The following is a 16,434-nucleotide window of genomic DNA, read 5'->3' as shown; positions in this document are numbered from 1 at the left end:
GGAAAAATAAACAGCGTTAGACATGTTGGATTCTAGTACAAAGAAACAAAATGCCTTTTTCCCAAGAAGGGTAAGGAATAATTAAACAATGTTCCTTCTTAATTCTAAAAGCATTTCTGTCAGTCATTCCATTGTAAAGGCTTTTAAATTTCAAAAGCTCTGTTGTTAGAAAGAGAAACTTCTGAAATTTAAACAAAATATTATCAGAAAACATAGACATCTTAGTTTGCTACTAAAACTTCAGAGCTGCCTATCAGCTGTGGTAACTGAAGTATATAAAATTTAATAAATACAAATAAATATGTGACACATATATAGAAAAGAATTCTATATCTTAAAGGAAAATGTTGAGATCTGAGATTACTCTTGCCAATCACTATTTGGTATTCAGGGTTGTAATAGACAGTTGTATGAAAAGTCTTGCTCAGTACTTGGTAGATGTCAAAAAATGGCAAAAACATTCGTAATAGAGAACAAAACAGAGAACATAATTACTTATGTCACTCTATAAATTCTCTCCTTGCTTGGAGCTTCTAATTATGACTGAAAGAAAATTACTCCTTAGGTTCTATTATTTGGGGTTTTTTTCCTCACCACACACCTTCAAATACCAACATTTTCTTCTCCAAAGAAAAACAACCTTCTCCAAAGAACACCTCAAAGATGAGGTGAGATGGCTTCTATGTTCAGGAAACAAGAAGGAATACATCTGAGGGAAAAGAAAGAGTTTGACATTCTTCAATCGGGAAGAGACATCCCATGACTAAGGTCTGTAGAACCAGATCAGGTCATGGAGAGCATGGATGGGAATTGCTCACTTGTCCAACAGGAACAACTGCTGGCAGCAAATGAATCCAGCATGAGCCAAGTTTGAAAATATTCCAAACCCAAAGTTCTTTCAGTGATTAGATTCAGGCCTGTGAAAATCCTTGACTATGGTGTTCTGGATTCAGTGTATTTAAGAGAGTTCAAGGACTGGCCAACAAGAGTTTAGAAGGTTACTAAATGCACATGTACCATCAATCTTAGTAAATCTGAACTCAGGATTAGTCAGTGGTTGCAGGTTACCTGGGGGAAGTATTGTGTACCAGTTCTCTTTTTCTCTTTTGTGGGGACCTGCTAACCACTGGAGAAGGAATGGTTGATTTCTCTGAGCAAAATGACACTTTTGGATTGCATTGTTACAGGTTCATTCTTCACAGACAGCTGAGACCTTTAGAGGTCTTGTTGATGACAGGTGTGGTCCTGGCTGATGACAGAAACTATGGTGTATTTAAATATGCCAGGATAAAAAAAGTTAACAGTGGTGTTTATCACCAGACCATCAAAATATAAAAGGGTGTGCCATTAGGTTATGCTTTTATCAAATGTCATTTGCTTATTTTAAAATGCATCTGGAAAAAATGCAAACATGTCCACGGGACTAAATTGCACGAAAAGCTAAATCCTTAAGTAATTTTTATCATTAAGGTAAGGGTTATGGACCAATTAAGTGAAGGCTAAGCAGCCAAGTGTAAGGTATGCAGGGAGATGACAGAGCCCTGGCTTAAGGTTCACCTAATTGAATGTGGCATGAGACATTTTCTTGTGGAACATAATGAATAGCAGAGTGAGAAGCTGTCAAAAGTTAGAAATAGTACTGCAAACGTTGGCTGTGTTGGACAGTTGGTTAAGGATGAGTTACATGTGTTGAGGGCTGACCAAAATTCACAATAATTGGAGGACAATGGTGGCATCTTTTGAGAAAGGAAATCTTAATGTCAGCAGTGCCTAGGTAACAGTATTAATAAACTTTTTTAAGGTCAAGACTACCTAGATAACTATAAAAATGCCAGATTTGAATACATATATATGTATGTATATGAATATATATATATGTATGTATGGGGCAAATGGGGAAAAATAACAGGGTTGGTTGATTATCTAGAGGAAGACCAGAGAAGAAAGGGGAGGATTGAGGAGGATGGGGGAACATGCTTGGGAAAATGCTGATGAGGAGCATAAACACGCTTGCATATGTGAGTAGGTACTTAGTCAATAGGTATTTTTTTCTTTGATCAAGCTGACTGAAACATTCCCAGTTGGTAGTATGAATCAGAAGTATTTTGTGAAGACACGTGTGATTTCCTGGATTATCACTTCTATTGTGATCTTTCACTGTTTTGAAATATTGAATAATATAATTTGGGCAAATAATTGGAGTCAATCCTTAGCGCCAGATTAAATTATATCATCCTACCAGAATCAGTAAGATTCCTTGTTTTGTGGTTATTCTTGAAAAGCCCATGCTGAATTCTAGGTTCTGTTAATCTGTCTTACATTGTCTTGATGGGGAGGTTATAGTTTGCAAGTAAGCATATGTAAATGTAAGGGCCTCCAATATGACTGTGCTCCCATTATAGGACAAGGAAAACTGACCAGTGTGTTCTTACCAAATATCAGTGTCTGCTTTGCAGGACATATTGAATATGTCTCTGGATGCCATTTCACGGCTCAATTGGAATTTGACTGTGAGAACTTTGAAAACTCACATACATGGAGACCTCTGAGGGCTCAATTCAAGTTCCTAAATATAGACATTTAGTGCTATTGCAGAATCTGAGAACCTCAATGACCTGCACACTGTACTGTTAGTTTGGCCTCAGGACTTAGATGAGACTTAGAGCTGTAAGCATGAAATTCATTCATAAAACATCTTGAGTGTCATCAGATGCCTATACATGGGTACATGTGCTCAGTTATCATCTTCAAGCTGAATCTTCTTCCTGGTTTGTCATCTTCCAGGAACTTTTAGGAGCTAAATCCCCAAAGGAGTGCTAGTGTATGGGTGTTGAGTTTCATTCCATACTGCCTTCAGATGTCTGGCTGTTGGAGAAAGATTCATGGGCTGAGGTAAGTTCTGTGCCTCTCGGAAGTTAGGGATGGCCAGACATTCCCTCTTTCTCCAGATAAGTACCTATCCTCCCTGCAGGGCTGACTGTTGTCCATGCATAGTCAAGGACACAATCCTTCCATGTGCTTAGGGACATATGTGCTTCTATTTGGCCTCCTCCTTCTCCCCTGGTGGAGATGAGGCAGTATCTTTCATCCTGCTGTGGTGCTTGGCAGAACAGTATTTGGGCATTTGTAAGACAGCTGGGAGAGAAAGCAGATAGTTTGATTTAGCCAGAAATAGGAGGATGGAGAGACAGGCAGGCTTTCTGCACTGTGCAATTTGGGACCTGACTGTGTAAATGCTATGTGTGAAAGGGGGGCTACCCCTGTGTGCAAGTGGAAACTGAGATGTCAACGAGATGAAAGAAATGTGCTGGGGAAAAAGGACAGATGTGATACTTTAATTGAAAAGGAGGAAGAAATAGCCTATTCTTGGGCTTGGAGCGGAGAAGCATAAAGTTATCTACTTATGTGATGAAAGAAATTACTTAGAGCAGAAGTGAACACAGCTGCAGTAGGTCCTACAAACAAATCTGGCAACCATGGCTGCCAAGGCTTAACTGTCCTGTCTAAATCATCTCTCAAGGTACAGACAATTAGCTCACTTCTGGAGACACCTGAAGAAGGAAATGGCTGCTTTTTGTGTACTAGCTGAAGCTCTCACATAGGCAATGGTAGGACACTCAGGTCCTCTCCATTGCTTTTGCAACATTCGCTGTCTCTTTCCATTGCCACACTTTGCCTGAAGGTCCTGAGACCCATTAAGTTGCATGAGTGGTTTTGTGGAGTTTACTGCTGTGTTTTTTTGCTGTAAAGGTTTCTCTCTGCTCAGGGAAGATACCACTGCTAATCTGCTCACATGGGGATTTTTGGAGATGAGCACAGTACAGACAGCTCAGTAACAGTATTTCAGACAAACGTAGGCTGTGCAGCACTTAGTGTCATTTGTGGCAACTCCAAACTCTATATAAATTAAAGGCTTTGTGAAAAGGAAGATTATTATCAAGATACTATACCCACATCTAGTATAATTATGTATGAAAGTAGGAATACTCTCGTTGAAATATCTCCTATTTAGAGAAATTTTTATTAATAGGAGACAGGGAGGCTTAATAAGTGGGATTAGCACACATGAGTGGCTACACTAATGAACTGTTAGCATAAATGAAATAGTTTGAACTTTCATCATTTGGAACAAATAAGCCTGTTCATTCCTGAGTGATTTTGGAATATACCAAAAATATCCTTCACCCTTTGATGTGCAAGATAGCTACTTTAACATGGGAGGGTGGAGAGAAGTGTGGAGGTTTGTATGTGTGTGTGTTTATCTGTGTGTAGTATAGCAAACTCCCACAGTATTTATTTGTTTTTGAATTTTGTGATCTCAACGTAGATTTCAGATTCCAGAAACAATAAAGAATATGGAAAAAAATTAAAATACTTGGACAAAATTGAACATTTCTTCCTCTCTGACCAATGTCACTAGAGTGGTGTGAGCTGCCTTGGCACTCCACCCTGAGGGATTGTGAGCTGGGCAGTCAGTCTTGAGAAGGCCTCCCCTATCTTAAAATTGTCCTGAAGTTGGACGTAGCTTTAAAGGACTTTCTGTGTGTAACAGTGTGAAAAATTCCATAGCTAGAATTGGTACGACTGTGAAAAACAGGTCTGTTTTCTCATACTTTTAGAGTACATGCTCAAAGCTTCCAGTTAAACCAAGATAAAGGTTTACTCTGTCAACTGCTCAAATCAACTGAAAAGGCACAATTTACATTGTGCAGGTAGCAGAAAGAATATCAGAACACAGGGTCACACCTCCAATACTTTTATTAAGTTGTAGGTAAATCTCACCACCAATTTATAATACCGACAAGCATATTTGTCATAAAATTAATGATTTTTTGTAACTCAGATCTTGAGGGGCTGGATTAAGTCCAATTGACACAGGCAAGAAATATGCAGTAGCTATAAAACATCTTGGCTTTTTACTGAAATAACACTTTTGGATTTTCATGGTATACACTGTAAGTAAGTGACTAAATTTGAAATATTTTGCATGAGTTTCTTTGTACTCAGAGCATTAAATAACTGACGGTTTTCATCTCATAGCTGTTTTGTCCTCACTTTTCTAGGGCATACATGACTGCTGTACTAGTCAGCTGGCTGTGAAGCACTACAGTAACATAAACTGTGATGCCTTAAAATGCAACACTACTACACATCTGTAATATTGGTGAGTTCAAATTTAAAACATAATTTTGTTCATACTTGTAGTGTTGGACTGTAAGTTCCCTACCTTAGGACCTGCTATAAATTATTCTGGGAGGCACAAAAATTACTCTTCCTCAGTACAAATAGATTTTTCTGAACTGTACTGTACAAAATTACAAATCCTGGGCTCAAATGCCATTGCCCTTATACATCTCTTCCACAGATGCTAGACAACTGTTGTAAAACCCGGCAGTGCTTCTGGCATGGGCTTTTTAGTGCTTCCTCTAGGTCAAGCCTGGGATAAGAAGACCTCTGAAAATACAGATGACCTGTCTATTCTTAAAATTTCCTACATTATCTACATAACCCGCATATAGCCACTTCCTTGTGAGGAATGTTCTCACAAGGTTCAGGTAGGACAATGGCAAGGGCGAGGGCCGTGTGGATAAGACAGTCATTGTCAAGTCCCAGGGTATATTTGTAAAAATACACCACATGTCTTAGTTAGGGGATTGACAGTGCTGTTGCACTACATCTCCCCACGCCAAAACTATTTTAATTTATATTCAAGTAGGAGAGGGAAAATTCAGGCTCAGATTCTATTTATAGATCTTTCATAGGATGCAATGAGGATGAAAGCCTGGTGTCTAGTAGAGTCAGAGGTACAGTTCTGTTGTTTCAGAGAGTTCATGGTTTAATCTAACCCCCTGTACTTTGTAAAATGCGCTTGTGCGCTACAGGTTAAATTTCTTTACTACTTGGTGACTCCTGTTGAGCTTTGAAATTGTTAGTAGAATAGGTACTGCCCTTATGCTTTTAAATGCTGTCACTTCCTTTGTGACACTTTTGCCACTGCCTTTGGAGTCCAAGTGGGAAACAAATATTTTTGGAAGGCAAATAGTAGATACAGAGAAATAATACAGAAATATGTTGTTCTTTTTAACAGTGACAAGCAAGAAAGATTAGAAAAAACACTGATGGAATTATTAAAACATGTATCATCATACATAACCTAACCCATGCCCCCCAAAACATGCCTATTTTTTTCCTCCGCTATGTCTTAAATACTACAGACAAACACTTCTATCAAGTGTTATTTATTTATTTATTTATTTATTTTATTTGTGGAGGTTTTGTTTTGTTTTGTTTTGTTTTGTTTTGTTGGTGGATTTTTGGTTTGGGGGTTTTTTTGCTTTTTATTTTTTGGGGGAGGGGGAGTTTCTTTTGTTTTAATCTAGAGCCATGCCTTTTTAGCTATGATTGGATTCTATCTACAAATGACTGGAACTGTATGCTGACCTTCCAAAAATTTCTGGAAATCCTTAAAGGAAAAAATATTCTTGAATTGGGTTCATTTATTAAAACGCAGGATTACTGAAAGAGATGAGGTCCCTGAAAGTTTACTCTGAAATGTTTGACTACCCCAGTACACATTCAGGCTTTTGTGTGTAATTTGTCTGGCATACATAATGGCTTCAAGGATATTAAGTAGAAGAAGGATATTCTCTCAAAAAATGGGCTCTTGTATCAGCATGTTCCCTCTACTGCCTGAGTAGCTTTAAAAAACGTATCTGCATCATGCAATTCTAAAATCCTCAAAAGTTTAGGAAAGAACTAATTCTTAGTGCATAAAGGAAAGCCCTCTGTAATTTATTTTTACATAAAGGAACAGATTGTTCTCCTAGTGCAAACTTATTAAAGGCAGTTTTCATCCAAGAATATTCAGTTGTTGGTAATACTTGTGCTGTTTCTCTATACATGAATGAAATATTTCAGGATATCTGTGAAATCTGTGCACATTTCAGTAACTGATTCCAAATTGTAATGAGTTTTAGGAAGATTGGCTCAGCTTTTGAGGAATAAAATACAGCAGATGGTGATCTTTTTTTGAAAATTTTAGAGTAGAAGCTGTATTCTATAAATTGAACAGAATTTCACTCCTGTGTGCACAAAGGCATAGAAAAAACCTCCAATGCAGGTACTTAATTCGATTTTCTTTTAGCTGAGTAGTCTGAATAGAATTAGTATTAGTGAGATGCTTCAGCTGAAAGTTGACAAATGTGTATTTTTTAAGCCTACTGTCTCACTAAAGGCCAAACTATGCAACTCTTTCTCATGCTAATGAGAAGCTGAAGTCAATGAAGTTTGACATGTAAGTGCTCAACAACTTCATAATCTTGCCCTAAATGCTTTTTCTTTGATAGATCTCTGTCTTGTTGTCTTGCTGTCTCTCTGTCTTTTGAAAACAGGTTATCTATAAAAATTTTTCTGGTGATATATTGTGAAAAGAGAGCTCAGTAGGCTTCCTGCCACTTTTGAAAGCCTGTTAACAGTACATAGTAATTGCCATTTGCTCTCAAGTTCATTATAAATATGATTTTATGCTGATATTTCAGCTCCATCTGACAATGCTAAGCACCATAATATCAAGATATCTACAGCATCCATCAGCACGACTGACACAGATTAAACAATTGTACTTTTTATCAACGAGATTTTTGTCTCTGAAGACACTCTCAGTGCAGTGTAAAGCCAAATAAAATGGAAACAGCCCAGTGTAGTCTACCCAGTGCTTCAACATCTCTTTTGTGTGTTTTTTCAAGAAAGAGACTAGCTCTTAGATATCCTTAAGGAGGATAAAGGTTTTAGTGGCCAAAGAGAGTCCTTAAATAAGACAGGATCATTCTGGCCCTGGACCTAATGTTTCTCCTGCAATGATATCTTATCTATGGGTGTGTGGGATAATAACGACTTAAAAAATGAAACTGAGTGAAATTCACACAATTAGATAGCATGACACTTATTTACTGGATGAGACTCTTTCCTCTGGGAACAGGGAACCATGCCTGACTGTTTCCTGAAGGGCAGCTTCTGGCACACAGGACTACGACAGTGAAAAATGAAAGTGATTTCACTGATAAAGCCTGGAGCTAATACATATGCATCCCTCCTTACCATGCTGCTTGTGGGCTCAAGTTTAGTTAGCAGTGCTGCACCTGTGCACCAGGAGTCTACAATGGATGTGTTTTATAAACCAAATTATCAGTAAAAAGGCAATCTTTAATTTTATAGACTACAAATTAAATGTGTCTGTATTGTATGCTTAATACAGGGACTGAATGGTATCTGTGATATCAGGAAAAGGTTTTTCACCTCAATGAGATTCAATCTAACCTGCATTCTTGGCCTCCTTGTTTATCCCCTTCCTTTGTGCACATAAGAACCAGAAAATCAGCCATGGCTGACCTTGGACCAGGGTCATAGTGCTGTCACTATCAGTCCTCTACAACTCTCTGCATAGTTGGAGCAGCAGAAGGGACTCCCACATCAGAACAGAGCAGAGCATCTCCAAATACGGTAATTTGTATTTGCTTCTGTGGTGGTGGTGTATTCTTCATTGAAAAGCAAGGGTTAACACACCTCTATCTCCAGCTATGCTAAGGATGTATGGTCAAGCCCTGGGGACACAGAGCCCATACAGCAAATATTTGAGCATATTGCATCTGCCAGACGATGAAGTGAGAGGTGAGCAGGGCTGCAGCTGATGCTCAGCAGTTTCCAGGCTGATGCCATTCCCATGCTACACATCTGCTGCAGGCTGTAGCTGCTGGGGATGGAGGCATCACAAAGAAACGAGATTAAGTATTGATAAAGTAACTGTCTGGGCTCTGTCTCACCAGCAGCTAAGCTGTGCTTCTTTCAAACCAATTTACTGACCAACCCTCTCCCAATCATTCATGTGTTGTGCTGCATTTGTACAGATATTGGCACATCAGCTACAAAAGAAACATGCATTTAATAGATTGAGATGAAGATATGGGTGAAAAGGCTTTACAGAAAGGAGAAAAAGTACTGTGAGCCATGATGATTTCTTCTTTTAGAACATAACACATCTTTCTGCCAGTTCACACACAAAAGACTAAATTATGCTAATTTTTTTCTCAAAATAAACAAGATAAACAAGATATTTTTTCTCAAAATAAACCTCTCTTTAACTGGGTGGCAGGTACTTTTTTGTGCCTTTGTTGATGAAGTTTCTAAGCTCCCTCACTTCACTAAATTTATTGAAGTTTAGCCTTACTGGCTCACCAGTGAAGGCAAGACATCTGCAGGTGAAACCCACCTGCACAGCAGAGCATACTTCATTCTGTGTTCCATCTCATATCCTGAGAAGTCCAGTTGTCCTTATCCTTTTCCCTTGGAGAACATCAGAAGATTTCTACTGGTCTTCAACGCAATATATCTGTATTCTATATTTGTATTTCAAACAAGAAGCTGATTAATTAATTTGCACTGAAGTAGCTTCAGGATGCTACTACTGAAATAAGCAGATTTATTCAACATAAACACTACCTGAGCTGGCTGCATGGTTTTATTTACAGAGGGTCATATCTGGAAAAGTCAATGTAATTTCCAAACTCTTGTAAGACTCCAATGCCATTCTCAGATACCATATAGTCTGTGCAAACAGTTGATATGAAAATAATGAATTCAAGGAAAAAAGAGCTATTTTTGGTTAGATACAGCATAAATCTAAGGGGTTTCAAATTAGTAATATTTCAGCAGTTAGAGAAGAAAATAAATATCTAGTTCCTATTTGTCCTTTCAGGATGCAGAGTGCAAGAAAGCTCTCTCTAAAACATTTTATTGAAGCCATGGAGCACAGTTAGCAACAAGGCACTGGCTTTATTTGTGGGATACCAAATCCACACAGTCTGCTCTGCATCCTAGACCTGTATCTTCTACTTCTGTCAGAAAGAGCCACCCACCAGGCTACTCTTCTGGACAGAGCTGAGATAGGACCTCTCAGCAGCAGAGGCAAAACTGAACGCTTCTTTTCCAAAGATGAAGTGCTGGACTGCTCCTCCTCAGGAAACAGCACAGTAAATAGGCTTGCTGCTCCTGCAGGGAAGGACCAATGAGGACAGGAAATGCCAGCTGCTACCTCTTCTTCCCGTAGCTGCTGCCCTGGCCCAGTATAACCTGTCTGCTTCCTGAGAAGCAGAAGCAAACTTGGGTTCTTAGAGACAGAAAAGGAAGAAGACTGCTGTTCATGTGCTACTCTTTGTAATTACCTGTTGCAGAAAGCTGTTTACGTGTCCTTTTCCTGAGTTCGTGCCAAGGTGAAATATTGTTTCAACTAGAAACTCTCCTTTAAACTGGGAAATCTTTCCAAAGTATATCCATAATAGGACGAGGTATTGTTAGACTGTCAACCTTTGGTTTTTGTTTGGAAAAGAAATGTCAGAAGAAACTCCTATACAGCACTGAGACTTATCTTTATAAGAAAACAAAAATAACACTCTTCTACCCTTTGAGCTTTTCTGAAATTTTGATTCATATATGTGAAGAGATTTGAAGATCTGAAGTAGGACAAGCCGAATGTCCTGAGCATTGAATAATATCTCTAACTGTTGAATATTTGACTCCTCCTGGAGTTAGGATCAATGGTAACTTTCTCGATAGCTCAACAGAAAATATCAGAGCCAAAAGCAGAGCCAAAAAATGAATATTTTTATTAGATTAAAAAAAGAAAACTTGCCGCATCAGTTCAGCAGCTACAGATCATCAGTTATATTTCATTGGCCATATTATTTTTGAACTGCCTCTAAGAAAATACTACAGACTTTTGACTTGTGTTTGGAGAAATGAGAATAATTGAAAAAAATGTATGTGAGTCATTACAGAAATAGTAGCAGTCCAAGGGATTGCCCCTAGAAAGTGAACTTTGGTGGCATACCATAATATTTTATTAATTTAGTAACTTAACATTTACGTAAAGCTCAGTCAGAGCTATTCCAATGAATTATGTTGCACAATAACTTCAGACATCTCTACTAATCCTACAGAACATCAAAAGCAATGCTGGCTGCTATTCAACACTGGGTTCAGTGCCATGACAACAGATGGAATTCATGGCTGAGGAGTAAAAAAACAGACTTCCATACCCCTGACACTTTCTGTAAGAATCCCTAAAGAGAAAATTATGCAAACTAGTTGAAACTGAATGTAGAACAGGAATGCCTCTGACCGTGTGCTATCTGCATTTACACAAAACCACTTATTTGTGAAACTGAATGTAAGTGGTAAAAGTAGATAAGAAAGTTTTATTTAAATTCTTGCAAAGGGCAAAGAGGAGGAGGAGGGAGAATGGGCTGGATTTCTCTTCCTCTGAGTTTGTGGAGAGCAGATTGAAATTCATAATATTATGGTCACAGGCATATGACATGAGAATGATTTTTTTATGTTGCTAAATGAATGTTCCTATGTTTTGTGAAGAGATCATTCTGAAACATTTTATCTAAATCTGTATGTTTTGCCGTACAATTTAATTTGGCAATATTGTGATATCTATAGCTTGGACATTTTGGACATTACTCTCCTGTAGTTAAGAAAACTATAAATGAAAACCTAAAAGTTAAAAGGACTTGTTGATTTATATTATCCATTAGCAAGAAAACTGTTGAGATGTATGGGAATTGTAAATGTAAAGGAAAAGAGACCTTTCACTTATTTTTGTTGCTGATTTTTTTTTTTTATCTAGTCAACATCCCACAGATATGGTGATGAGTTAGATGTGTCTACTATGCAACTACTAAAGACCACTACTACTTCAAAAGACCAGGCAGTCAAGTTTACTAAGTTTACAAGAAAAAATAACCATAGTGATGCTGAAAAAGATCAAGTAACATAGGCTCAATGTTGCAGGTAGAAATGAGAATTCTAGAAAGTGAGATGAAAGTAATAGCAGAAAATTTAGTCTTAAGACTGGATGCAGCAATGCATTGTTCAAAGATTTGCTAAGCTGTTTGCATGATCAGATAATACATTTGCAGAAGAATATAAATGGAAATGGGAACTCTGTAAAGGTACCCTCTGGCTACCTATCCTTGTGTTGAATAGAAGGACAGTGCTCCATAAATAGATTTTCAGAATTGTCTTCACATTTTTCTAGGCAGTAGAAATGTGTTGTCCATCAGAACCATTTGTAGTACAGAGCAGAAGCATGAGTGATTTTTTAATTGCAAAACTCAACGTATAGTTCTACATTAATTTTATTTTGGAAGGCTCTTTAGTACCCTGGTGATTGAGTGCTGCAGGAAAAAAAGGAATGTTTTAACATTACCTCACCTAGCTACAAGGTCTGTAGAAAACTTGCAGTGGTTTGCCATTGAAAGAATACATAAGGAGCAAAAAGCTTGACTAAATATATTATGCCTATATGGGTGACCTTTGAAGAAGTTTGACTCGAAGTCTTGTTTTGTGGCCTTTGTTGTGTCGCTGAGGATTTTCTTTAATTTCTTTTTTTTTACATATTGTGAAAGAGAAAGGCTGCAGCCTTTGATAATATGTGCAAAATAGTTTATTTTATTTTTTTTACTTGTTCTTTAATTTATTGCAGTAGTTATGACTCTGAAGTACCATAGTAATTTTTTTCCTGGAATACCTGATGTTTGTATCTGGTTCTTTGGTCTGACCTATGACAAAGAACAAGAACAGTTATGAGAGACTTCTCTGCTCAAGCAGTGTGATTAGATGCTCAGCTGTGCATAGTTGCATCAAAGGGCATTCAGTTGCAGATTTTAGATTTGAGGGGCATTTAAAAAATATTGTCAAGAGTATAAACTATGTGTCAACCTTGTTTTGGATTCCCAGTTCCTATACTAGAAAAGCATTTATTTGGCCTTTAGTGAGACTACTTCTTCACCTGATGTTTTACATAAAATTTCATGTATGAAAAGATCAGCCTTGTTAAAGCTCACCCTCAGCTGACTGGAGACAGAAATTGATAATGATAGACGAGTAGAGAGAGTTATGTCTTTATAAGTCTAAAGAGGATTTTCATGTGCTCATTAGAAAAGAAATTCACTAACAAAGTTAACATTGTCATACAATAGAAAAATTTCTAATTTTGTGATACACAATGGGGCATCCAATTTAGGAAGGGTCAGTGAGTTTCAGAGGTCCCTTTCCTCCTTTCTGGAGTGAATACTTTCTTTGGAAACCTACCTTTTGAGGAGAGGGTGGAAGGCAGCGAGACCTTTTGAGATGACAATGAGATCAAAAAAGAAGGAGTGATTATTCAAATCCCTCAGAGAAATAAAAGCCTGAAGTTAGAAGAACGGAACCCAAAAAAGGACCAGGCAGGGCGGGTAGCGGGCAAAGGGGAATGAGAAGCAGAAACTGAATGCAGAGGGCAAGGCCTGAATGGGAAGCAGTGAAAGAATTAGGAGTTGAAAAGGGAAGGAGGAGGGGAAATTAGGGCTGAAGAAGAGAAAAAAGCAGTGAGAAGCACATCATGGTAAATGAAGCAGAGATGGAAAGTATTTTTCTCAGCCTGTAGCAGCTCCTTTGAATACTTTATATGATGAGTCTATTTTGCTAAAGCACAGCTAAATTGTGTTGCTTGTCCTGAAGTCAGATTTATTAAATTTTCCATTTTTGCGTCTGTTGTCAGAGTGGGCCACACTGGTGAGTGGCAGGTACTGTAAAGTTTCAGAAGGCCATGAGACAGCACATGCAGTCCTCCACTTGGTTGCTTAGATACACCAATGAATTATATTAGGAATTTTTCACCTCACGTTTGCACTACCCTATGGTTCAACTATTGCATTTCAGACAATAACATGAGCAGACTCCAGAGATGCAAAAATAAATTCCTTTTATGAATTTTTTTCATTTTTTATTAATAAATTCTTTTTATGAAGAAAGCTACTTACAGTACAGTTGAAATAGCAAGCATTAGATCAAGTAGTTTTTCTCACAATTTTTCTAAAATTATTCTTTTGCAACCTTTGTATTTAATGTCCCAATTAATTTCACTCTAAATGAACTTCCAACTCTTTAAAAAACATCATTTCACTTATTAGCCAAAGAAAAACCTAAACTTATAGTAATTTTCTTCTGGTTTCGAGAATAATAGTTCAGCTGTAAATGCAGTTTCCCTTTCAGTACTGGCATGTAATAAGGTGGAAATTAGTGTCATCTCCAGGCATGGCCTGTAGCTTTGAAAGAGTCAGCACACAGGAGCCTTGTGGTGAGTTATCTCCTTTTGTGTCATTTAGCCTGTTTTATAATTTGGCTCACATTGAATCTCTTTTTGGCTGCTTAACGATCTGAGAGAACCTCATGGGTCCTAGACATAAATTGAGTCTAACCTGCTTTGGAAAAGAAAATAAAGTAAAGCAGTGTCAAAAAGGAAGAGGAGAGGATGAGGATGATGAGGACAAGAACAAGGAAGATGATAATAATGTGAACAGGAAAGAGGAAAAGAAAGAGAAAAAGAGAGGGAAAGAGGAAGAGAGAAGGAGCTGGTTTATTGTTCCAGTGAAGTTTAGCTAAGAAAAGTTAAGGAATGATGATGGATGGCTTAGCAGTGAAAATCCTGTTTTACAAATACTTAAATGTATTTTAAAGCTTTAAATGTATTTTAAAGGTTTTATTTCATCCCATGAATTTAAGAAAATTAATTTCAGAAATAAAGAAAATGCACAAGTCTGGCTGTGTTTTTATTTTTTTCAATTTATGAATAACCAACAATTCATGACACTACACTGACAAATTAGACATAGGTGCTAAATAAATTGATTAATATAACTGTGGATATAATGAGATATAGTGAAGTGTTTGATTAAGTGCAGTCTCTGGAAGAATGAAATAATTTGAGCATCTTGTTACAATGTCTGGTAGGGAAGAATTTAACAAACAATAGTTATTAAAAAAGAAAAATTGATTTACTGCAGGAAGAGCTGGAGAAATAAAATCTCCCACTAAGTCACAAACTTTTATTTTAAATCAGGATAAAATATATTTTGCTATAGGTAAGAATACATTATTGTGTGTCCTGTAAGTTTTGGTTTGTTTTGGTTTTTTCTCCAAGTTTAGTTAAACTGCTAGAAGTTCTGTTGTACATTCAAATTCTTCAAAGAAATATTGGGAAGCTTGTGCAAGGTCTCTATCTCTTAGAGTCCTGAAAAGAATAGAAGATGGCCACATCTGCAATTCTTCTGATTTCCGTTATAGCAAAGTGAAGCTATCAGTGTTTCACAAGGGAAAGTGTGATTCAAAACACACCAAAGATTAGCATCTGCAGACTTTCTCCTCCCTTTTAAAGGAGGTGACCTATTTATTAATAGCATTTCCAAAGAAATTAATGAGTTTCTATTCATTCTCCTTCTCTCCCCATATGAATGCTATACTCAGTGTTCCTATGTTTCTGTGTGTTCATGAACCCTGAAATGGAAATATCTGACAGAGAGTCTAAACTGAGTGTTAACCACTTTTTCTTAACAGCTTACTTTGACATATGCTTAGATGAAGCCATTGCTCTCAGCAGAAAAAAAAAAAACAAACCAAAAAACATTGTCTGGTCACTTCTATAGATCTTTTTTCCCCCCTTTTTTTCAGTAGAGTGTCTATTGTTTGTTTCCGATTGGTAGTAGACATTAATAAATGAGTAACTAATACTTGTGTCCAATGAAAAATTCTCCTGAGTAGAATTCCTCATGACAAAATTGTTGCATTCCAAAGAATTCTGTGTGTGCCAGGTATAAGACTGCTGAGCAGTCACTATGCATCAAACACCCTTGAGAGCATGTATTTGTTTGATCTCACCAATTGCTGAAGGTTTGATAGGGCCTACACAATGAAGTCCCTTCTGTTTCTTCTGGCTAAAAGATGTATGCATAACACCTTGATACTATACTCAGTTGACTTAACATCTGGGCTCTTTCCTGAGCTAGGGAACAGTTTAAATGGTCCGGCTTAGAGACTTTCAGTAAAGGTATTATGACTCAGAGTTCCACACCCCATCATGTCATTATATATAACATTTGACCAAGCACTGGCTGAGTGTCAGTAGTTACCTATATACACATCCTGAAATAACAGGGAAAAGAAACTTGAGTTTTATTAGGCCACAAAGAAAAAGATGCAATCTAAGTTGAAACACCTAATGTTTACCCCAAGATCAGAGCACACATCCTCACTAATACAACTGCTTTACTGACAAGTGAAGATCTGAGCAGCTGATGCAACCTATATGGAAATCCAAACTCTCAGAGTGATTATTGTCTTCCAGTCCCTTCTTGGTTCTTGGAAGGAGTCCTCTGTAACTTCAAAGGATGCAAGGCTGATATCCTACTCTGGCCACTGACAGGTAGGTGGAGTACATTAGAGATATGTCTCTGTTCAGCCTACTCATCCTTCCTACTCTCATAACAAAGAAGTAGAACATCATGGTCTACAGCAGACCTGGACTTAAAGCAACATACACAAAACAGGATTCTAACT

At 37.5% G+C, this 16,434-nt stretch overlaps 1 long non-coding RNA gene across 14 annotated transcripts in view; it reads left to right on the top strand.

The window, feature by feature from the left end:
* Positions 1–16,434, top strand: part of LOC148223710 (uncharacterized) — a 49,444-nt gene that overhangs the window by 6,249 nt on the left and 26,761 nt on the right. For 10 of the 14 annotated variants that reach the window (XR_015804020.1, XR_015804019.1, XR_015804015.1 and 7 more), the window contains 3 exons: positions 2,785–2,892; positions 5,064–5,164; positions 8,364–8,499. This is a non-coding gene — a long non-coding RNA (uncharacterized LOC148223710). Of the gene's footprint in view, positions 1–2,784; positions 2,893–5,063; positions 5,165–8,363; positions 8,500–9,751; positions 14,695–16,222; positions 16,301–16,434 lie in introns of those variants that run through there. The other 4 variants (XR_015804010.1, XR_015804021.1, XR_015804016.1 and 1 more) reach the window with 4 other exon arrangements.

Source organism: Sturnus vulgaris, chromosome 5 (genome assembly GCF_052056855.1).
Source record: "Sturnus vulgaris isolate bStuVul1 chromosome 5, bStuVul1.hap1, whole genome shotgun sequence".
NCBI lineage: Eukaryota > Metazoa > Chordata > Aves > Passeriformes > Sturnidae > Sturnus > Sturnus vulgaris.
The sequence above is the reverse complement of the archived record's forward strand: the minus strand, read 5'-3'. Positions and strand labels throughout refer to the sequence as shown.